The sequence below is a fragment of the Pezoporus flaviventris genome, unplaced genomic scaffold (assembly GCF_033815535.1).
Source record: "Pezoporus flaviventris isolate CSIRO_AGI_PZ_B2104156 unplaced genomic scaffold, CSIRO_AGI_Pfla_v1 ptg000213l, whole genome shotgun sequence".
NCBI classification, from domain to species: Eukaryota; Metazoa; Chordata; class Aves; order Psittaciformes; family Psittacidae; genus Pezoporus; species Pezoporus flaviventris.
In genome coordinates, this window is record NW_026892761.1 from 14,366,513 (window position 1) to 14,391,011 (window position 24,499).

The window sequence follows — 24,499 nt, forward strand, 5'->3', positions numbered from 1 at the left end:
GACTTCCTCGAGATGGAGGACTCAGAAATAATGCACCCCATGGAGCACCGAAGTGCTGCTTGGAAATGAGCAAGTGAGCAGCAAGAACAGAAAATTATCCTAAAAGGTGCTCTCATTTAAATCTCCAGCCTCAGAGACCGCCTGTCTTGGGCAGACAAGGCAGACAACATCAGCAAGTGGGTGTCCCAGATGGTGGCTTTTTCCCATCTCAAACATTTACCACCCCCTTCTGTGCAGGGGAGAGGGAACATGCAGGAAGCCTACACGAAAACAGAGATGAGAACAAGGAAACTCCCAGTCCTGGTGGAAGAACAGCAGAGGGGGGTGGGGGTTTGAGGATTACAGCAAAGAAGTCAGCAAACTAAGAACATTTATACCGGCCTACTAGATACAGTAAGAGCTTCACTTCGTATGTACTGTTGTCTCTGCTCAGTCTGTGTGTCACTGCCAACACCTCACATGCTCTACCGGGGCTGTTTAACGCTCACATCACTTGCTCCATGTTAGAGAGCACCAGCTGAAAATGCTGCCATCCCTTTACATAGCTGGAAGCCACGAGCCAGCATTGCCTATTGCCACCACCGGCTTATGCACTTTGTCTTCTGAACTTGCCCACGTCCACCACCTTCAGAGCACAGACAGCATCCTCAACTATCCCACATCAGCAGCAGGGCCATGCATGAACGGGGTCTGACCCTTCAGTGGATGATAATCTGCACCTGAGGTCCCACCCTGCTCCATAGCATAGAAACACCAGCTACCCCACAGCACAAACCCATCTGTGATAAGGCTCACACAAATATCAAGTCTGGCTTATATGAGTGCTACCAAACTACAATTCATGGGCTCTTCCAGACTGGGAAAGATTTGTCCTGGGGACAGAGTTAAGAGTTCCCCTGCAAGTGAGGTCAGTTTTGGGAGAGAACATCCATTAAAGGAAGCACTAATTTTGTGAAGCTTACAGGACCTCTCATCCCCATTTCTGAGCAGGACAGTGAGAGCTCCTTTGCATCCAAGTGTCAAATAAAGGCTTTGGTTGCTGATCCCTAAACGAGCACCTCCTTAACCAAGCATGTATCTGAACCACAGCTGCATTTTGATAGTACCAGCAGAGCAGACATCCCCAGTCCAAACAGAAGGTTTCCACATGCAGAGTCCTTTCAATCATCCTCCCCAGAGCTCCAACTCCTAGACCTGTTGCCCCACTCTCCCACACACAGGTGATAACGTGCATGAGCAGAGTTTAACTCTTTTGGCATGCTTGCCTCCTCCAAAGGGGCCACATGATAATAAATAACTTACATTCACACCCAAGAAAGCTGCTGCAGCATTTTGGTCTCTGCTCCTGGCCCATCAGACAGTGATGGGAAGCACAATGCAAGGCAGGTTTTCTTAGCATGGGGTAAGGAAGAGATCTGGAACCTCCACAGTGCATAAAGGAAGAATTTTCAATCACTTCAGCTTGAGACCAGAAGCAGAAGGGTGATGTTCCCATGCCTTGCTGCCGGGAGACCCAGCTTTGATGCCAAAACTCCCTCTGCATGAGGGACCTGGGCTAAACCTGACTTCTGGCTTTGCAATGCCCCATGGTTAAGTGCGACCGACCCAGGCAAAACTCATCCCCATCCCTCCTGCTTCCCACACGAGCCACAGCTCATCCCTCCCTAAGGGATGGACACCAGAAAAAGATGTGTCAGAGGTGGGAGTTTTGTTGTCTTGTGGGTGTTTGGTGTCAGGGCTTTTTTAAACCATATAAAACTCCAGTGCAGGAGTAGGTGATACAGAAAAGCCTCAATCAGTATTGCTAACATGCACTTCTTATCAGTCAATATGCTGAGTGACAATACAGCAACCTCATGTCCTAATTGCCAGCTCTGCCCCACCAGCATTCACCCTTCCCTCAGCCTGCCCAGGAGCTGGTATTTAGGCACCAAAGGAAACTTTCTGAGGGATCTGCAAGAAATCCAGGACTTGAAACCACACCAGGGTCCCAACAGACACAAATAGCATCCATAGAAGATATGGAGCTGGAATAGCAAGTCCCTGAGCACCCGCTCAGTGAGGTTTTCACCAGGATACAGGGCATTACACAAGAAAATATTCCTCTTTGCTGCATAAACAGGTTGCAGTTGTGTTCATTGCACAGGCTCACGTCTCTGCTCGGCCGGAGCACATTAAAAGCAAATCAAAGAGGATAAGTTCAGTTGCAGTTAACCACATGGCACATTGCAGGGAAGCTGCTGCTGATTAGGGGCTCACAGAAGCATTTCCTAGGGAAGGAACAAAGCTCCCAACCATCCCTCTGTGCAAATTGCTACCTGCAGCCACAAAGCTCACAGCGCTTTTACTTCTTTCCCTTGGTTTCTGGAGCTGTAAACTGAAGTCATGGGAACAATTGCTTCCCACACCAGCAAACATTCCACAGAGCCAGTGCTGTCCACCGCTGGCTGGGGTTTCTTTTCCTTCTTATTTGTGGCTGACAGATTAAACAAGGAGCACAGAATGTTACCCATTAGCACGAGCTCTTTACAACTTGCTGAATAAAGCTGCTTTGCAGCATTTCCAACAGGAAACATGAGGTTTTGAGATAAAACATCCCCAGAAGCTACCTGAGTAACACCCAGGAGAAAGAGGGTCCATGGTGCAGCAGACCTGAATGAAGGAGGTCTGAGATATGGATGAATCTCTGCCATGATGGCACAAAAGCTTATAAATTGGGGTTGGCGCATCCACAAGTGACTGTAAACCCTGTGGTCCTCAGCTACTTTTAACAGACAGGCAAAAAGTTGAGCAACCTGAGGCACTTCTGGCCTGTGCTGTTGTTCATACCAGGTATCATTAAGGCTGGGGAAATGTTTTGGTCTGAAAGCGATGGAGGCAAAAGCTGTACATCAAAGGTGTTCCTAATGTGACTATTATAGAGCTTTGCTACCCATGCAGGAGGGCATCCCAGCAGGCAGTGCCATCTCTCACCCATTAACAGATAACCCCCTTAGCTGCCTGAACATTTCCAGTTGAGCAGTATTTGAAAGCAGAGCAGGAAAAGACTTGCAAACGCATCTGTAGGTTCTCTGTGTCCTGTGCTCTCTGTTTGGTGGTTATTTTTAATTACAATTCACTCCCAAAATAAATTGTGAGACATTTATCTGCTGCCACTGCCACGACCACCCAGCCTGGGCTTGGCTGAGAGCAGCAGCTGGCCAAGGAGCACACGAGCACAGCTCTGCTGTGGGGCCAAGCACCCACCACCCCCTTGCTGATTGGACTCCTTTTAAATACCATCATTCCAAGGGAACTTTGGCTTTGCGATAAACCTCACAGAGGCAGGAAGTGCACTATTCCTTCTTGTGTCATTTGCAGTTCAAAGATACCATATCGGTCGGAAGCCTTTCTGCTCCGCCAGCTCTCACCCCAGCTATAACCCCTCGCACTGATGCAAAGCCAGGCTGCACAGGGACACTGCTCACCACGCCAGCAGCTTCAGAGCCCTGGGCCTCTTTCAAAGCCATGCTGGCAGATGGCACCTCCCTACGGTCACCACCAGCCCTCTCCTCCATAGCCCATGAAAGGGGAAAGAAAATCCCCCGCAGTTCACTATCGGGGCACCCAGCCCAGGAGCAGACCTGCTTGCACTGAGGCCTCCCATTGCATTACTGGTGTGACATGAAGAGAAAATGTAGATTAGAAATTAAATGTAGATGCAGAAATCAAAAGTAGTGGGATTTTCAGACTCAGAAGCATTCTCCACTTTTGGACTTCAGCTTCTCAGCTCCAAGAGAATAAGAATACTGCAGTGCTCCATAATTATTTAATCTTAATTTTCCACATTAATATAGAATAAGGGAGATTTGCTTTCAAATGTTAATTCTTTCTCTTTTTTTTTTTTTTTTCTTGTTTAAAGTACAAGCCTCTGAGCTGGCTGGCTCCATCTGAAGGCTTTGTTTTAAAATTAAACTTCCCTTCACATAGATTTCAATAGCTACAATACTTCCAGAGCTCATGTGAGCCAGCAGCAAAGATGAGTCTAAGGACTTGTAGCAAACTAAGCTGGGTTTTGCTTTGTGCACCCAAAGAGGCAAGAAATAGCCTGGAACTAAGCTTGGGGAATGGAAGGAAGTGCTTAGAAAAGACACACCAGGGAGGGCATCTCCTGCATAACTCATCTACGTTCAAGCACCTTAGAGCCACAGACCTTACTAAATGGCTTCCAAAAAGCTAAACTGTGCTGAGATATCAACAAAAGAACGGACTCAGCCACAATCCCAGCTCCCAGAAAAACAGAGATGCTGTTCTCTGCACTCAAAACACGCTGATAGCAGTTGTCAGTGAGCCACCAAAAACACCCCAGTGTTTAGAGTCACTTTAATGCTGCTTATCCAGAGACATACAAATGGCTTACAAAGAAGCTGTATAAAACCAATAAGCCAACACTTCTCGCCTTTCCTTGGTAAGTGCTATTCTTCATCAAATTAGTTACGCTCAGAAAGCCTCATCTCTTTACTTGGCCTTTGTGTGTTCACTCCAAAGCATTTCTCTGCACAGTGAAGTGCAGCGAGTGCTTCTTTGCAGGTTTGCAGTCAATGGACAACCAGAAGAAACAAGCAGCTATTTGATTTGTGGTTTTAATACTGCCAGTAATTACAAGGAACCGGGTGGGATTGCAGGGAAATCCCACGTTACAGCTCTCTTTTACTCTCAGCACTGGCAGCACAGAGAGCCTTTTCCAAGGTCCCTCTGACATTATCCCACAGGTAGGTTCACTAAAGCAGTGGTTTCTGCCTCCATTTGCAGTGGGAAGAGCACCAGAGGGTGCTTTAGGGTTGGCACACCTTAGTGCACTCCTGCTGCCAGGCAGAGGAAGGGGAAGGCACTTAGCTAGCTCAGTAGACATCCATTGTACTAACCCCGTAATTATGAGTATGGGCCACCATAAATCCATTTATTTCCTTTTTACCTTACTTTCCAGTGGGGCTTTACGGGGAAGGCACATTTTCTGTAAAGAACTGAGTGCATTTCAGTGACTTTTGCCCCATGCCATGAAACAATGTACAGATGTGCAGATATCCCTTCGCTTTACACAGCCCTGCATGGAGCCCAAAGCCAGCAGTACAGTCAGTTAAGAGATCAAGGATCACTCCTAATAGAGACGCCTACCGGAGTTCATTTAATATTCTCCTTGGATTTGAAATAATAATATTGTCAACTAAATAAAAAGCAAGCATTCATTTGTATGTAAAACAGTTGGTTATATCAGGCATATTTATGTCTGTTCTGCCTTCCAGCTATGAAGAGTTATGACTGAACACCCAAGGGACCTTTATATATCTATCCAATTTCATGCATTTTTTTCCTTTAACCTATGTACTGGCATCTTGTACAACATGGCATGAAACAATAAGGTAGGGGGTTTTTTTCTTTCATATTCAGGCAAAGGAGGAAAAAATTCCTGCCAATAACAGCAATAATAAACTCCTGAGCTGGTTTGTCATTCATACAGACCTGTATTTATATGTGCATGTATACATATGTAAATGTATGCACACAGAAACATGTTATGGACACATATTGTACACACACAGAGATTGCTTCTTGACCTCCCTCTGCCTGTTCTGTTCCATCTCCCATTCCAATTCTCCCTCAGCCTTCCCACCTTCTTGCCATGCCAGACTTGCTTTTCTTTCAGTATCTCCCTGGTGACAGAGCAGAAAGAGCCTCAATAAATTACTCTATGCGCTTTTGTCATTAAGTATATTTTTAAAAGTGAAACTTTGAAAGACAGAGATGTATTTGTATAGAGCAAGAACAACACCTTTATAACCCCAGGAAAATGACTGCTGGGTGAAAAAGGTGGAAATCTGGAGGGTACGGAACAAAATCCAGCTGCTGATGACACTAACAGGAACAAAAGGTTCTTTAGGTTGACTACTTGTTTGGTTTTGCTAACTCTTATCAGTTGGGCTTGACTGATGCCCTTGCGTACATTTTTAGCCTAGCAAAGCTGTGCCACCAAAGAGTTCACATCTGAAGTCCCTGGCACTTGGCTGCACCCTAAGAAGGGGAACAGCCCCCAGCCCCATTTTGTATTTGGGGACCCCAGGCACTGCTTGGCCAGAGCATCACTGGTGCTTCTTGGGGAAGGAGAAGTGAGAAAACAGGAAAACCATCCAGCTCTGATGGGGACAGTGGCAGGGCAATGCCTCAGGGCACACTGGGGAAAAAACCCATGTGCCTTCCCCAAAACAAAGCACCATCGGCATCAGAAGCTCAGGATCCTGCTGTGCATCCAGGCTGAAAGACCCAGAGCGGAATCACCCTCCTCTCACTGCAATTCCACCTCTAGAAAATGCCACTCTTGTGGCAAAATGCTTCCTGATTCAGGTGCCAGCAGAACCACTGCAGCAGCAAGCATCCCCCAAGCCCATGATCTCCCTGCTTCATCCTAAATCCACTTGTCAAAAGAACCACTGCTTACCCAAGAGATCCCCGCTTCCTACTGGCATCCCACACAGAACCCCTGAGACTGAGGCACTGCAGGGGCAAAATGACCCCAGTGGTGTGGGGCTGTGTTGCAGTGGAAAAAGAGCACATTGCCTTCCAGACTGCCTGGAGAGCCCAGGGCAGTTTTAAGGCAGCAAGAAGCATACTGAAATCCAAGAGACATCCATAACTCTGAGATCTGACTGACTATTGAATTGCATTAAAGCTCAAATTTTCTACTTAAAAAAATAAAGACAAAACCAAAAACAAGCTCCCAAGAGAGTCTTATTCTTGTATCTATTTCTCTAGGAACTGCTAATGTTTGTTGTTTGAGGTTTGGCAGGGGGGACACATGCAGGATGTTGAGGTCTTTGGGGAACCAGAAAAGCATCCAAGTAGCAAAAGCATCCATGCCCCACCTATCCTCAGACCTGGACCTTCATCTGCCACACATGCACTAAGAGGAATACTGCTGGAATAGCACTGCCCCATTGCTGCTATCCAAACCCATCCCTCTTCCTTCCCACCCACAGCCAGCAGGCACTACACCTCTCTGAAGCACTGTGCCTTGTCATTTAGGTGACAAGTGTCTTCCACACCTTCTGCCTCCTGCCTCTTCCCAGAGGGAATTGAGCCCCTTAAGTAAGCAGTAAAACAAACACAGAAGCTGGGTGGAAAAGCTCCAGCATAAATCTTTGGGGGTTTATAGTAGTTTATTCTATTGCATTCTTGTATTTTTTCATGTTTAATAACACATGCTGAGGCAGAGCAATCAATCTTCAGTGAGAAGAGCAGCCTTTCCAGGAGGAGCACAGTACATCTGCACAGTACTGCTCTCATGCCTGAAAATCTCAGAGTATCTCAGTTTTTAATAGAAGCAGCTCCTTTGGGGTACCATTTTCAGCCTACCTTCATCCCACACTGCTGCTGCATGGGTGCAAGGGAGCACTGTAGCATCCAGCCACAGCCTGGTGCCAGCAGGGGCATAAAGATAAGAACCAGCACTGGGATCAGAGTGCAATAGACAGTCAGGATGGGCTACTCAGGTGTTCAGGTCATCCCATGCTGACATTCTCCTGGGACTTTGGCTCTACAACAATCCAAATCAGGCCCTGACCTGGCATCTGTGCATTTGAGAAGTCTTCCTACCATCAACTGCCATAAGTTGTTTACAAACACCCAGGATGCTGGACATTGCAATGTGTCCAAGCAGGTCTTGGAGCCAGCCACAGATTAAAGAGCAGCCGGGAAGAATCTCACCTTTGTGCTGTCATCAGCCATCCCTCCTCTTCCCATGGAGATGGACTCGGTCAAGATCTCATCCAATAAATCACCTCAGGAATGATCACTAGGACATGGCACTGCCTTTTGAGAGATATTCGTGTATCCTGAGCTAATGAGACCATTGCCCGGAAGGTCTGGTAACCCACTGAAGTTGTGCAAATTAAATATGTTTTTCCCTACTTGTTAAGAAGAGCAAGTCCTGCCACCTATGAGACACTCACTGGTGGTGACAGGAAGGAGCTGGCTCACCACAAACCACCCACATCCAGCCAAACACAAGGCTGGCATTTTACAAGTCACATTTGCAGCCTCCTCAGCTGCTCCTCAGGTACAACATCTCTGAGACTCCGGAATAAATGTACTACACTGTTCCCTGGTGCAGCCCCTCAGGTACACTGAAAACAGTGATTTTCATGACTAAATGGATAGGGGCGTTGCAGAACGTGACGGCAGCTTGCTAAGTGCCTCATCTCGGAGTTACACATGATTATTTTCCCTACAAAAATCAAAGGTGATCCATCAATTACTGTCTTTTTACCCCATCTGCTTTTCTATTATTTTGTACTCTTAAAACATTGTGCGTATTAACTAAATAGAATTTACAGCACACACATTGATTTCCCATTAATCTTTCTTTAGCTGAATCTAAAATTCAAGCCGCTTTTTTCTGCCACAAGTATGTGCAATTGATAGCAGCATAACCGAGATCTTGGTAGACTACTTGCTGGCCACTGATGGCTAACAAACCTCTAACATCATATGAGTGTATCTATTGAAAACACTGGAAAGATCCATCAGAGACCAGACTGCCAAGTGCAGACACATAAACACTGTCATCTGTATACACCTTTTTAAGGGAAAACAGGATTTTGGGTGGGCAGCGAGTGAGTATTCAAAGGCAGGGACTAGCAAGAAAGAGCCTGACTTTCTCTTGGGCTGTCAAGCAGGTGTCCTTGTAATCCAGAGCCAGGCTGTTACACAGAGGAACACAGCTTCATCCAGGGACCTGGGAACAGGCCATGGTCATCCCCAACGGCCCCTCACGTGATGTGGGAACAGATATCTGCATCCCTCCAGTGATGCTCTGCACATTCACACCACCACAGCCACGCATCTCCTCCCCTCACCCACTGCTTTGAGGTTTCTAGATAAAAAGCTGCTAATGTAGATTAATGTATAATTAAACACATGATTTACACACACAAGCAGCTTGGCACAGCTCCTACCAATACATACATATTTCTAAGTGGCCAGAGACAAATGAAACAGAAGTAAGGCGAAACCCCGCTGCTCTTGAAGCTTCCCAAAGTTAATGGTGCTGCATTCCCAAAGCCACCACAGAGCTTGGGACATAGCTGCACCACCACAGGTCTGAAACTTGGGTCTCTTCCAACCCTAATCATGCTATGGGCTCTTTTGCCCAAAGAAGTGGTGAATGCCCCATCCCTGGCAGTGTTCAAGGCCAGGTTGGACAGAGCCTTGGGTGAGTTGGTTTAGTGTGAGGTGTCCCTGCCCATGGCGGGGGGGTTGGAACTGGATGATCTTAAGGTCCTTTCCAACCCAAACTATGCTGTGATTCTGTGATGGCGTTTGTCTTCCCAGGTACAATTATGCACCAGCAGGGAGGGGGCTGAAGGGGCACTTGAGCTCCCTCAGTGATGCAGCAGTGACATTGCTGAAGCCTGGGCAAGCCAGGGTGCGAGGCATTCCTGCTCACACAGACAGCTCCGCCAGCAGCAGGTACAGCGATTATCCTGCCATGCAGACAGCTCCGAGCACACCTCCACAATGGCACAGGTGTATAGGAAATGCTCTCACAGTCCTATTATTCCATACTACCACCAGGATAAATGGCAGCTGGGGAAAGCCAGGGAAGGTTGTGTCTTTTTGCTCCCCTGTGCACTGAAGATTAATTTAGAACAAATTAATTACATTTGCATACGCCTGAAAGCTGGCAGAGAGTGAGCAAGTGTCCTGCAGGTGAGTGAGCGCTACAACAAGGGAGGCATTTCTCTTTGCAGGGTGGGGTGAGTTTGGAGATGGGAAGAGGCATGTTGTGGGGCACAGCTCAGAACATCCCTCTGACACTGCAGCATTGGGTGGGCTTGGACACGAGGTCTCGCCTCGGACACTGCAGGCTCCAGCTGGGCTTTCACTCCAGGCTCATCCCCATAGGATTCAGCTGCTGCAGCAAAGGGACCCGTCCATGCACAGCGATAATCTGCCTCCTGAGGGGCTGCAGGGGAACACCTTCAGTGTACTGAGAAGGATGTTCATCCTCGGGGGTCCTCTGTCAAAACACAGGCATCCCTCAAGCAACTGCTCTCCTTAGTACAGTACCACTGCTTCTCCTTCAAAGGATCCTGAGAAAACCTAGAGGAAAACCTTCTCTAAACCCAGCTGAGGCTGTAGCTGGGACTAGGTCAAGTCTATGTCCCATTTCAAAGCAGTTCACCTTCCCACCCACCCCTATTTTACCCTGTCAGCACAAACCCAGCCCTCAAACACTTCCCATGAAGCAGAAGCATAACAGAATAATCCACATTTTGCATCTGCATCCACCAGACGTTTCCCCACATCTTCAGCAGTCGCTTCACCTGGTTCACCCTGAAGACCCCTTTTGCTGCTCTACAGAGGGGAGACCATATCAGCCTCTTATTCAGTGATGAAGTTCAGCCTTTCTCCCAACACCCCTCCTGCTAAGCAGTGTCCAAGGTGAGACCTCTGTGCTTCTCTGCCCGGAGTATATCCCTTAGCACATCTCCCATTTAACCCTGCTGGGTATCAAACACTCTGCAGCAAAGAGCCAATACCTGCATATACTCTAAGTAATATGTTGAAAAAAGATATCAAGTCTAGTTCTAGACTCTAAGGGAGTTCTTTTTTCGAAGTGCAGGTTTAATTATAACTCCCACAGCAGCTATAATAAGGAATACCAGGAAGCTGCTGTTCTTCCTTAACCATTGAATAGCTATTCAGATTGAGTAACCCTCCCAGCTTGGCTCTGCACTCAAGAGCCTGACCCTGCAGCTCTGGGGGCCAGTTTGTCCACGAGCAATTTCAGTCTCTGATCTCTGCCCGAGAGTCAGGAACACACAAATCAACCTCTTATCCTTTAAAAGCTACCTGTCATGGTAAATACACAGCCATAATGGCTATTCACAAAGCACAGAGCAGTTAATATAATGCATATTTAGCAGAGTTCAGTTGTACTACCCAAGATCCATCCAGCAGCATCTCCCAGCACTGTGTCAGAGGGCTCCTAACTCTTCACAACCAAGCACAGACTCCCAAGGAAGAACCCTTACAGTCCCCACAAGCAAGCCAGAAACCTGTGGTTTAGGTCATATTTTCTGTCAATTTTCCAACAAAGCAGGGAAATAAAGGAAGGAAATTAAGATTAACTTCTCCCTGACACCATGCAAGGAGCCTGCTCTTCAGGCAGAAAACACCTTTGTGCTCAGTACTAACTCAGTCTTCTCCTGAGCTGTTCCAGTTTTTCAAGGTTCCTCTGAATTTCATACAAAAGAGAAAGCACAAACTCTTCCCATTGTTTTACCTACATTCATTTATCAAACTGTGACTAAAAATAGAGCTAGTTCTGTAGAAATCACTTTAACTGGTTTTGCACTCCTTTACCATCTATTGCAACGCTGCTCTAGCACTTTTCAAAGCTATGTGTAAAGCAGAAGGGGGTATGCAGTGGATGGAGGAGAACATTGGCATCACATTGGTTCCCCCAGAAGCCCTTGGAAGTGGTTTAGAAGGTGGCCCTGCTCCTCTCCGGGTTCAGCTTGGGCGCAGTTCTCCACCCCTGCCTACACCAGGGCAGGAGAAGTCTGTGGTCACCTTGGTGCTCACTCATGGCAACCTTCAGCAACCAGCATTTCTCTTGCTGCTCCTATCAGTGGCATGAGGCTTCCAGAGCTACAGCAAGTGCTGGGAGACAGGAACCTCCCAAGTCACAGGGCAAAGCAAGCCTCGGCCCCAACCACTTCATAACATCTCCACCCATACCCCAGACATCCCTCATGATGGAACACCTTTTCCAGTGCAGAAGCAACCTTCCAGTGCACTGTAACAACCTTTTTCCCCACACTTAGTGAACCTATGGCTGAAGCCCTTGGGAGCGTTTGTCAGGATTTGAGATGGAGGAACCTTTTATGGTGCCTGCCCAGCTTTTAGAGGCCAACCCACAGCACATTGCAACCTGTGAGCAGTTCAGCTTGCCAACCCTTTTCTGACAGCAGAAACCTGTCTTGTTTCCACACAGAAAATCAGTGCTCCAGGAAAGGCAGAAACAGAATTGCCACCTGATATGGCTCAGAGAAGTGAACTCCGTATTTGGCCACAAGGGCTGGAGAGAAACTACGTTAAAAGTGGGTTTAAATCAAGAACTGTGCATGGAGAGGATCAGAGCGTGGCACTTCAGAGCTAAACAGCTGCTCAGGTAAAGCAGAGTTGCTCTGGCTGGTCCATTACTGGTCTCCCAGCTCTTCTCACCCCTCGCTTCTGCAGCTGGTGGCAGAGCACAGGAGGAGGATATGAGCTACAACAAGGCCTGGAGGAGCCATAAAGTCTGGACTGATCACACTTGGAGTGGAACAAAGTGCTCAGCACTCTTATGATTACAGCTGGGACTCTTAACTTCTTCCTTCGGTTTCAATCACCTGGCCCCTATTCCTGGCTCTTCATTTTCCTCAAGAACTATGGGCTGTGCCAGAGGAGCAGAGGGAACCTGCCAGGAAGGATTTGCCCTGCCATTAAGCACAGCTACTTCAGCCAGTCTCACAGCTGGTACAAGCACTGGTCAGCACCTCAATGCAGCAATAAAAGCCACAGAGGTTTACCATAAAACAACTCAGCATCCCAATTAAGAACATCAGCATCTCACCTAAGGGTTAGGCTACAAGGATGCTGGAAGGTGACTCTTCATCAGGGACTGTAGCAACAGGACAAGGGGTGATGGGTTCAAACTGAAACAGGGGAGACTGAGATGAGCTCTTAGGCAGCTCTTCCCTGTGAGGGTGCTGAGGCGCTGGCACAGGGTGCCCAGAGAAGCTGTGGCTGCCCCATCCCTGGCAGTGTTCAAGGGCAGGTTGGACACAGGGGCTTGGAGCGACATGCTCAAGTGGAAGGTGTCCCTCTCCATGGTTGGAACTGAATGAGCCTTAAGGTCCCTTCCAGCACAAACCAGGCATGATTCCGTGAGGTTTCAGCTGATAAAGCAGCTGTGGGTATCATTCAAGGGAACATGCATCAGAGACCAGACACTGGAGGGGTAATCATGCCTCTGAGAATGAGAGAGGGTCTCACAGAGGCACAGCAGCACAATGGCCTACCCAGGGTCCATACCCAAAGCAAGGGTGCTTTGCACTCGATCAACCTGGCCAAGATGTGCCCAAGCATCCTGCATGAACCTTCCTCCCTCAGGCCATCTATGTGAGAGCAGGACCAGTGCTCCCAGCAGGGCTGGAGAGCACACCATGTCCCCCACAGCTCACACTCACCTTGGAGTGCTGCTGCTCACAGAGAGCAGCCACAGCATGTGGGAGAAGAGCAGGTTCAATGAAGCACTGTGAGGGGAAGCAGGGAGAGCTCGGGGGACTGAGCACCCCATCAGAGCAGCCTCCTGCCTGTCAATATAGTACTTATTTAAAGATCCCAGCCCTTTCAGTTAGCAGCAGGCAGCATCCCATTAAACCTGTTGGGTTACCAGCTGCACCATGCAGCTGGTGAAGCGTTAGCTTCTTGCCACCTTATCACAGTTCTTCTTCCTTTAGTTCATCTTTATTTCCCCAGTCTGTGCTTCCTCAGCTCTTTTTCTTTGTACCCATCCCTCAGTGTCCCCATCAGAAGCTGTGCTGCAGAGTGCATCGCAGGCAGCCTCTGGTGCTTTAAAACTTTGCCAGCACCTGGAAGCAGAGAGTAAAATCTCACTCTGAGCCCTTAAAATCAGCTCCTAAATCCTGCAGCAGCCCGGCACAGCCAACCCGCAGCCTCCAGAGCTTGGGAACAGCAGGAAGACAACATAAAGGAAAAGCTGAGTATAAGCATCTCTTTATTCTGGGCAACAACCAGCTCCCGCAGAGCAGGGGCTGCACAAACACTGCTCCTCTGGAAATGGTCCTGAGGGCACCTGTAACTGCTGCAGCTCTGGCAGTAACTCACTTCAGCAACAGCCCCACTCCCCCTGCACACACCCCTATGCCCTCCCCAGCATCTGCACTGCCATTTTCACTGCTGGGGGGTGGGTGCTCCTGTGTGGAAGCAGCAGATGAGGTAACCTTAGGAAGAAACTGGCCTGTGTCTTGATAGAACCTCTTCCATCAATAAAAAGCATTAAACAATAAAATAGAATAAGCCAAAAGCTGACCTACCTGAGGATAAAGCATCAAGAAGCAGCAAGAGGGGGCTGCTCTGTGAAGGAAGATGAGACAGGAGCCAAGGAGAACGGCAACCTCACCAACATGGGGCTCGGAACCAGAGCAAGGAGAGCCAGCTCTGGGGCAGTGATTACCACCACACAGGTTCATAGCAACGGAGAAGGTCCAAAAGCAGTGCTGAAGCCAAGGCCAAGGAGCATGGCAATGCACAGCACTCACACAGCACAGGCAAGGAAAGGAAGAGGAGTAGGAGCCTGAGCTTAAATACAGCCCCAGCAAAGGGCTGGAGGTCAGTGGTAGCTGGGAGAGGTCCCAGGTGAGGTTGGTCAGGGTGGTTGGATGCATGCAGACCTCCAGGGGATCCTTGGCACTACCCCATTAGCACTGATGCTGGGGCTTTACCTGCTGTGTTCCCAGTCCAGCATGAGGCACCCACTGCAGTGTCTAACCTCCCCTGTCCCGTCTTTTATCCTCACCATAGAATGAATTCAGAGGTGATGTTAGAGAGGTTCCCCACAGCTACATAGAGAAGACAGGGTTTACACCACCTCTTCCAGGAGCCAGAGTACTACAGCCACCGATGTGGGAGGCTCCAGGAGATCATTAAGTTCCTCTTTTAGAGCTTGTGTGCTCAATCCTGGTGGTCAGTTTCAACCCACTTGCCCTAAATACACCCCTGAATTCCAGGTTTGGGAGCTGAGTAGTTACCAGTGTGTCCCCTGCAGAAGCTGTCCCCAGAGTCCTGCCCACACAGGACACTGCTCTGCTGCTCCCCAGGCACCGCTGTCACCCAGAGCCACCAGTGTTTCCAGCCAGGAGCCACAGACCAGTGCTGCTTTTCAATGCAACACCCCACGAACAGAGGGGATGGTCCCCAGGTACCATTTTAGTCCTCCTGCTGCCCTTGTGCACTGTTGGCACAATCGCCCTCCCTGCTCATGCAGGGGCAGATGCAAAGCCATGCTTCTCCCAAATCCACGTGTCCTCTCCCGGCCTAGATGGGAGGGAGCACAGCCCCCATGGGTGGTGTGAGAGGACCCACAGAGCATCCCTGGGCTGGCAGCACATATTGAATTGTCCCATCAGCACAACTGGTCCAGCATGGGGGGAGCACAGTGAGGACCCTCCCATCTCCCTTCTCCATGGCCATACATCCCAACCCACAGGGCTCCACCAGCAGCGCCACCTTTCTCCTCAGAACGCCTCTGCTCCAGCAGGTTTGCATTCATGCTGATCATTTCCACTCATACCAAACTTTGATCCCTTAATTCCTCCTTCCGTTCACTTGCTGAGCCCTGGGAAACCCATCCATAACCAGCAGCTGCTGTTTCTCAGGCTGCACATTTGAAATAAACCCACTCCTAACCCTCCCTCCTGCTCTTACAGCAGATAAGTATGAAGAAACAACCCCTCCAAGCACAGCACAAAATGGCTTTAATGGGAACAGCAGATTTTGGGCAGACCCAGAGAAACCACCCCAGTTTATCTGGGGTGAGAAATGGGGCAGGGCAGGGGGGACAGGACTGAAGTCCCCAAACTTGCACCACCAACCTCCAAACAATCCTTCAGCTCTTAATGACAGAATGAGAACAGGAGGCTTTGTGTTTAGAGAATTGTTTCCTTTCAAACCCTTTAGGCGCTTTTAAGGGCTCTAATTCATTAACCTTTCCTTGGCTGAGAGCAGCAAATGCATATCCAGAAACACAGAAAGCAATTAGACAAATTCATGGGGAAAGAAGCCTATCAACATTATTAAACACAGCCCCTCAAGACACAGCCTGTGGGCTGGAGCAGTGCAGCCAAGGCTCTCCCTGAATTCAACCCATTCCCTCGGCTGCTTTTGGAGGTGAGGGTGCTGGGGAAGCTGGGCCTTTGTTCTGACAGGTAACCACCGTCCCCCAGTTAACCTCGCCAGTAAAGCCCAGGGATGTCTGACCTTTAGAGCCCTCACTCCACAAAGGAAATACCAACATTTTCATATGGCCACCAGACTGCTCCCACCGAGAGGGGCACCTGCTGGAGAGGTCACTTCTGGGGTGCCTGGTCCAGCTCCAGCAGCAGCTCTGCAAAGCACAGCCTGCACATGGGCATCACATGTGGGCAGGGTTGCTTCTGTGCTCATTCAGACCCAGCTGTGGGTGACTGCCTCCAGGCTGAGCCTCGGTCTTCAGCACTGGAGAAATTCAGAGTCCCAGAGTGGTTTGGGTTGAAGGGACCTTAAAGCTTCTTCAGTTCCAACCCCTCTGCACCCAGACGGATGCTCTGCTGCAGTGGAGCACAAGGAGGAGGGAGATGTCCCCCTTCTCCTTCTGGCTGCTGCCACTGCCTGGACAGGGGCTTCAGGGGCCAAGAGGAGGAGGAGGAGGTCTGGTTACAGCCCAAACCCAAGTGTTTAGAGAGTGCTAGAAGGGCATTTCTGAAAACGCTTGTGTCATTATTTAGCAGATGCAGAAGAACTGAAATCAATCAAACTGAGAGCTCAAATTCAAACATGCTTTGATACGGAAATGGACTTTTTACAGACGTTTCAAACAGGCACTCTGGGAACAGAGACATGGCAGTGCCAGCCCCTGCGGCCCCTTCCCTCACCAGGACCCATCCTCAGCAGCAGTCCCCAGCTGGAGGAGGCAGGGGCCAGGGTCCTGCTGCTGCCTCCTCCAGCCTTTGCCTGGAGCTCCCCCTCAGTGCTCCACGTTGTGGCTCGTCTCCACTACATCTTCACTATTGGTTTTCCCTCTCCCTTCCCCACTCCCCACCTTACATCTCCCCACTTCATCTCGTTCTTCCACCTATTTCTTAGTAAAATTCAGGAGTTTTCATTCCCCTCAGATGCCCTCTTTGTATCATTTTGGAATTTCTTGTGTGGCATTTGGCATCATGTGTATCCCAGTGCCGCCCAGGAGCTGACCTCCCTCGGTGTGCTCAGCAGCTGCTCTGCTTTGTCCATGTCAAGGCACAGGCACATACTGCTGTTCTGTTGTTGGGGGGATCACATGCAGTTTATGTATTATTATTGAATCATAGACTCAGCCAGGCTGGAAAAGCCCTTTCAGCTCATCAACTCCCATCGTTCTCCAGCACTGCCAAGGCCACCACTAGCCCATGGCACTGAGGTCCTCAGCTACACGGTGTGTGAGCACTTGCAGGGTCGGTGACTCCAGCACTGCCCGGAGCAGCCTGTTGTCCCGTGTGATCTTTTACCACGCTCTGCACGGTTCATAGGAGAAACCACAGGCCCTCCAGAGGTGAAAAACTGAAACTGGTTTTGCTGTAAACTCCCCTAAAACCGTGTCAGCAGGAACAACAGCCTTGGCAGGTTCTTATTCTTACAAAAGATCCGAAGTAGAAAAGGAGAAAGGACAGAAAGAAGGAAACAAAGCAGTAGGCTCGGCAGCCCATGGATCCAGCGATGTCTTCCCCAGCAGAGCCCTTCCGGTTGGAGTCCTTGCGGTCCTCGTCGCCAGCCCGGCTGCGCTGCGCCGGTGAAGGATGCTCCCTGCGGCTGCAGCTCGGTGCCTCTGTACAGGGCCGGCTCCTGGGACCTCCCGCGGGTGAGGCTCCTTCCCGGGGGATGCGGGGAGCCCAGCCCGGCCTCCGCCGTGCCCCGCAGGCGCCGCCGCGTCTGTGCCGCGCTGCCGGGCGGGTGAGGGTGGCGGCCGCAGGGCGGGCAACGGGGGAAAGCATCCGCGCTTCCCGGAGCAGGACCCCGGCCCTGCCCCGCTGCCGCCTCCGTCTGTGCCCTGAGTGGGTTTGAGGCGTACAGGAAGGGTCTCTTGGCCGTCCTCTTCCGGTGCCTGAGCTCCCTTGGGGCAGGAATTGTTCCTCAGCTCCACCTAAACCTGCCCTGGTGCAGCTTGAGGCCGTTTCCTCTTGTCCCATCCCTTGTTCCTTGGGAGCAGAGCCCAGCCCCTCCTGGCTCCATCCTCCTCTCAGGCAGTTGTAGGGAGCGATCAGGTCCCCCCTGAGCTTTCTGTTCTCCACTGAACCCCCCAGGTCCCTCAGCCGTTCCCCATCACGCTTGTGCTCCAGCCCCTGCACCAGCTCCACTGCCCTCCTCAGTGGCATGAGCCAGCAGGGCACCAGTGAGCAGCAGCACAGTGCTGAATTGGCTTCTATTGCAAACACTGCACTCAGACAAGGTGTGCAGACCCTTGTGCCGGGCACACACCTCATCAGACAGGCTTGTCCCAGGGGAATGACCCCCCAAAGCAGACACCCAAAAGCCCAGCCAAGAAACACAACCCAGCTCACACTTCTCTGTGCAGGGCTGGAAATGCTCATGGGCTGTGGAGCTGTCATGCCTGGTACTGCTATCCTGCCTCTGGAAAGTTAGGAAAGTGTGCAGAGGAAAATGTCAAGGAAAAGAACCAGAGCAAGCAGCTGGTTCATTTGAACATCAAAGCACTCTCAGCCAGCTCTACCCCATTATTTATGGTTTACTTGTGGATTTAATTTTTCTGCTTCAGTTTTTGTTTAGTGGCTGTTGTTATTCCTGAGGAACAAGACAGGCCTCTGGGGCACCAAGAGGTTTTCTTGTTCTGCTTAGTGCAAATTCTCAAACGATTGTAAAAAACAAGGCAAAATCGAGAGGATTATTGTCTGCAGTGATTCAGCCACTCTGCCTGAGTGACGGTGGCGGCTTTGCCTGCCTGTCCCCCTCACAGCGGCTCCTCGCAATAGGGCAAAGTGTAGAGGAAAGAGGAAACACTCCAACGAAGGCACATTTATCTTACTTTTGACTCTGGCCATGGGATATTTCAGCCTCAAATCAGAATTCAGCTCCCTGCACATCACTGCAGGGGAAGGACATCACTTACACCAGCTGGGAGGGGCTGGTTGGAGTTTACACCAGCTTGTAGGTCCAGGGCATGAGAGTCCTGCAGGGGACTCGGCAATTTGGCTCCTTTAAAAGAGCCTCTAAGTCCTTCTGCAAAGGCAGCTGGAATAAGGGACTGAGAACCCATACCTGCACTGCCAGACAGCCCCATTCACCGTCACAAAAGGCTGTTCTGATGGTGAGTTCCCTTTGGGGGAGGACACACACTATTTGTGCCCTGTGAGCACAGGTGTGACACACAACTGGCACGTGGAGGCAGGAGCGGATTCTATAGATGCAGGTGGGCTCTTTAGGGGTAAGGACAAACTCAAACACACACTGAAGGAGAAAAGTCGCATTTATGCCCTAACCCAAAACTCCCATCAAGGAGTTCTCGTGAGGCAGCTTCCACAGAGACACAGCCCTTCTGCACTGCAATGTTGTCTTAGAACAAGGGGCAAGGGGAACACAGAAACAAAAACGGATTAGAAGCCTTTCATGTAGGCAGGGGGGAGATGGCGCCCCACAAGGACAAACCTCCTGGTCCTTGTTCTCAGGGAGACCAAGGAAAGGTTTGTGTCAACAAGGACTCTTCAGACAAGAAATGCAGGCAAATATAACCTCAAACAAGTCTTTTGAATGTCCTCAAATAAAATTATTCGAATTAAATGAAATAAAGGTATTTTACAAATAAAACAAAGAGGGAGGAGCAGGGTGAGAGGTGATATAACAAATGACCAGACAATTGAGTTACTCCTCAGGAAATCAGATAATTCCCAGGCAGACAGTGGCTGGGGACTGATTCATTTGTATGCTGCGGGAAGTACCCCATGAAAGACAAGACCTGCTCCAGATCTTGCACCATGGACTGGAAACGAGCTGGGAAAGGCACATCCTGGGGACTTCTTGTTGCCTTTTCCCTCCTGGAACCTGGGTGGTGGCAGGGTCCTGCCAGGGCTCAGCCCTCCTGCACCGGCGGGACCATGGAGGGGATGATGCTGCAGGAGGTCGCTGCCTGCCCCTGGAGCTGGCAGGAGCAGGAGCAGAGAGTGGGACTGGAGCAGCCACTCAGCTCAAATGAACACTCGGTGCAGTTGGGGTGAACTAAGCTTTAGTTGAGATCAGTGGAAGTTATAGGACCAGAAAGCAGGGATGAGGCAGCGCTTCCCATGGCCAGGAGAAACAGCCGGACCATCGTCTTCCCAACAGGCATTATTTTTATCTCCTTGAGATGAAGATGAAATGTTATGACCTTATGTATCATGCATCAATGGAAATATATTATGGATATAATAAAAGAGGAGTCTGGCATTCAGGTATGAATTCACCCAGTCTGTGTTGTGTTATTCTTCATCAACTTCTTGTATGACATAAGTCACATTATTTTAGTCTTTTTCCCTGAACACCCTCTGTGGGATGGATTGTTTCAGCTTATGAGGTTTCCCAGTTGATTTCCAGGGGTGGGAACAGGCACACACAGAATAGGCTGCCCAAGTCACTGGGGATTCTGGCAGCTGGGTCTTCCTCTCCATTAGTCCAGTTGTGAACTTACTGATTACAGCCCCAGCCCACCCAGCTAGTCATTTTGGATGACAAGAGACAGCCAAGTACCCAGAGCAGTTCCTGCTGGAGCCGGCAGCCATTCCTCTGCTCCCAGGTGAAGGTACCAAAGCACACAAGGAAGCAATAAAAGGCATGGCATGAGCACCAGGGAGAGGTTCTCTGTCCAGAGCTGCCCATGGATGTGGATGCTCATTGCATTGTTCGTTAACACGCCAGGTCTGCACACTGCTTGGAGTCCTGCTCATGCCAGGGCTGTAGCATCTCCTGCTCCATCCAAACCAGAATATCAGCTTTTAACCTTTTACAACTTACCCCTCACTGTTTCTCCCAGCAAACAGAGTTCCCTGTAAGCAAATTGGAGCTTCAACAGTGGTTCTGCTTTACTGCAGCTCTCAGCTTGGGCCAGGCCAGAGCATGGGCTCAGAAGCAGTGGTGATGGTTTGCTGCAGAGCTGGATGCCACCGTGCTGCCACCCTGTCAGCAGACACAGCCAAGAGCTTGGCAAAGGCTGGTCATGCAGCTGCAGCAGATAAAACCCAGCGTGGCAAGACATGCTCATTGCAAACCCACCCTCTGCACGAGCTGCCAACTCTGCAGCTCCTCACTGGTGCAGAGAAGGAAAGGCTGGTACTGCTTTGCTGAGGATTGATTCTAACCCTGATATAAGGTACAAAAAGAAAGGTAAATTGCGTGTTTGGAGGAGAGGAAGGGGTGCCTTCTGGTACCTTCTGGCTGGGGGATGCCTGGCCATGGGCACAAGCATCCCAGAGTGAGCTCCTGTGTTTGATACAATGATAATGGCTTGAGAGATGATGAGCACATCTCTTCCAGCACATGGACTCCTACATATTTGATAGTGATGTTGTAACACTGATTACTTTCCATTTTTCCCACTCTCCCATTTGAGCAGCTTTCCCTTGCACAGCTGCCCAAAGTCTGCCTGGGGAATCTCCAGACACTGTGTTGAGAAGCATGATAGAAATGTGTTTGAGCTGATGCCTGGCTAAGCAACACCCATCCCATCATCATGTCAGTGGGGTGGGTCTTGATGTATTTGCTTTCATTTGCCTAATGTCAGCCAGAATTCTGAGCAGGGGGGTGCTGCTGTTGTCCCACAATCACACAAGCAACCAGCCAGACCTGGGTACCACACTGCGAGGGGCATGAGCATGCTGCACAAACAGCCTGCTCCAGGTTTAGGGTGGGAGCCTAGGAAGCCTCCTACACACCATCAAAACACCTTTGGTTGCTGCCCATGTGTGCAGAGCTGGGAGGGTTTTCCCAGGTTCAGGCAGCTTTGCAAAGGAGCAGTATGGAAGGATGCTGCGGTAGAAGGATCTGGGATTTTTACACCATTAAGACCCGCATAAGGTGTAACTTTCACTGTAGGCAGGTCTTCCTCTTTGCATTCTAGTCCAGAAACAGTCTCTGTTGAGCTTGTCTGCCCCAAATCAACCTCGTGACACAAGCAAGGCAGCCCCCAGGCTTTCTCCTGGACCCTGGGACCCCCAAGCTCACCTGTGTGTGGTCTTAGCTCGACGAGAGACAATACAGCCCTAGGAAGGCAAAACCAGCTTGTTCTTCAAACCTGCAGAGACACCAACATGCTCTCCAGCATCAGTGCCACCAGCTGTACTACTTCAGGCCATTATAGGTAATGGTTTGATTAAGAATTTATACATGGGTTTTACCTTGTTTCTGTTGCTGTCAGCAGAAGCAGCCCTCAGCTGAGAGCTAAAACCTCACAGCAGAGACAAGTCAGTTTTTACCTAAAGGAAATGCCTCCAGGATGAAGTTTCTGGATTGTCATTCCAAGGGGAAGCAAGATCTGCACCATGGCACAGGCTACGGAGAAAACTTTAGGCTCCAGTGCTGGTGCGGGGACAGCAAAGCCTCTCACCGGGAGCTTGTCTTAATGTCCTGGGTGGGCAGCAGAGGCGGGATGTCCCTCTCCAGGGGCTCATGGGGTACCCAGATGCCAGAGACTCCTTGTTTTGCTCCCCACCTCACCCAGACAGGGGAAAACCTGGCCCCAACCTGTGCCTGAATGCATTAAGGAGGCACCTGGGGGATCAAGAAGCCAAACAGTTCGTTTGTGCTTTGTCTTGACAAGAACAACCAGGGACACATACAAGAAAATTCAATAATGTTATTTTCCTAATGAACACCAGTGGGCTTGCTTTGATTTGGCACTTTAGACATTTACATATAAATTGCTCTGTAATGGCTCTGCCCTCCTTCTCTTTAGCGTTTGCTGTTAATGAGCTGTACAGAAGGTCATGGGGCTGAGCCGAATGCTGCTGCGGGGCTGTGGTGTGATGCCATCCGTGGAGCTGAGCTGCAGGTCCCTCCTTTCCCTCCCGCTGGCTTGCCAGGCCCCCAGGCACCCGAAAAAGCAAGCAGTCACCTCAGAGATGCAAGATGCATTTTGCATCCCCTTCCCAGTGAGGTCTGGTCCCATCATATGTGACTGTGTGTTAAAGCAGCAGAGCTGAGGAAGGAGTTTGGGCTTTGCTGGCATGAATAGCAAAGGGATTAATCCAGTTTCTAGCAAGCCTTCTCCATCCAGCCCATTGTGCTCATTGCGGCCAGCCTGATGAACCCCATCCTAACAGCACTGCGTCCATAATCTGCATCCACACAGCATCACACTAAGCACACATTTGCTCCAAGACACGTTGGAGCTCCCCTGAGATAAAGGGGAAAGAGCTGCCAGCAGGGCTCCAGCACTGGAGGGTGCAGGAGGCAGCAAAGGGAGACTGATGGATTGGGGGTGGGAGGCTGGGGGACCCAAGCAGAGCCTTGCCCTGTGGGCTCCCAAAGGCAGGAGAAGGCTGGAGGCAGCCCTGTCTGCCTGACGCTGACCTATTTTCTGCCATATCCCCAGGATGCGCTTGTCTCTGGGACCAGATAAGGCTCCCTTTGATCAAAGGAGGCTTGTGCTAAAGTCAACTTTTGTCCATAAAGAATTTAGGATGTGGGTGCAGGAGGGAGGGGGCTGCTCTGCAATGGGAGAGATGGGTAGGAACGGGCTTGAGAGAAATGCCATTAAGGGCGACAGGCTTTGAAGTGACAGAGCCAGGAGGCTGTGACATTCCCCAAGTGCAGCAATGCCTTGAACAGTGAGGAAACAAGAAATAAAAGGGGAAAACCCCTCAGAGAGCAGCTTCATCCTCGAGTTGAAGCTGGAGATTGCCGGGGGATTGGGGGGGGGGCTGCATCTGTAGGAGCAGGGCACCTCCCATGCATCAGCTCCTCACTGAAGATGAACTGGCTCCTACAGCACACGGAGCTTCATGACTGCCCCCTCATTGCCCAAAGGCTCATGGCAAAGCTTCTCTGCACGGTTCTGATGTGCTTAACAAGGGGCAATAAACTGGCAGAATGCAGGGCTGGGGGGGGAAGGTGTTCAGGTTTACTGGCATGGGACAGAGCAAGGGTGTATTAGAAGAGTGCTGCTACCCAGAGGCTGCAGGACCCTGGGGCGCTGGTGCTTGTCTCACCTTAGGTCTTGCAGATGACCTGTAACTGAAAAAGGCAGCAAGAGATCATGACAGAAAACCCCAATGTGTTTGTATTACCCCAAACCTCCAGCCAATTCTACCTCTTTGCCGCCCAACCACACAGTCAGCACGACTCCACCTCTCATCCATGAGTCCTGCCCAACCCAGGGAGGACCAAACAACCCCTCTGCCACTGGATGGAGGGTTTCTGCAAACCCCTGCACAGACAGGCAGTTCATATGCTCATGGGCGTCCCTTGAACACAAGGTGCTGTGACGCATTCACAAGAGACAGAGTACTGGGAATTTGTGCAGGGAATAAGGATATTTTTTATTGCAACATCGGTTTAATCCAATGCCTGCATTTGGTCAAAACCACTTTCGCTGTTCATTTGGATGAGTAAGTCTAAACTGGAGACAAAATCCTTACTGCCGAAGCAGCAAAGGAGAGAGAACATCCTCTGTCTTCCA

At 50.0% G+C, this 24,499-nt stretch overlaps 1 long non-coding RNA gene across 1 annotated transcript; it reads right to left on the reverse strand.

The window, feature by feature from the left end:
• Positions 1-4,348: 4,348 nt before the first annotated feature.
• On the reverse strand, positions 4,349-14,438 carry LOC133262570 (uncharacterized). The gene is made up of 2 exons (XR_009741354.1): positions 14,142-14,438; positions 4,349-4,844 (listed from the first exon to the last, which is right to left on the reverse strand). It is a non-coding gene; the product is annotated as an uncharacterized LOC133262570 (long non-coding RNA).
• Positions 14,439-24,499: the final 10,061 nt, after the last annotated feature.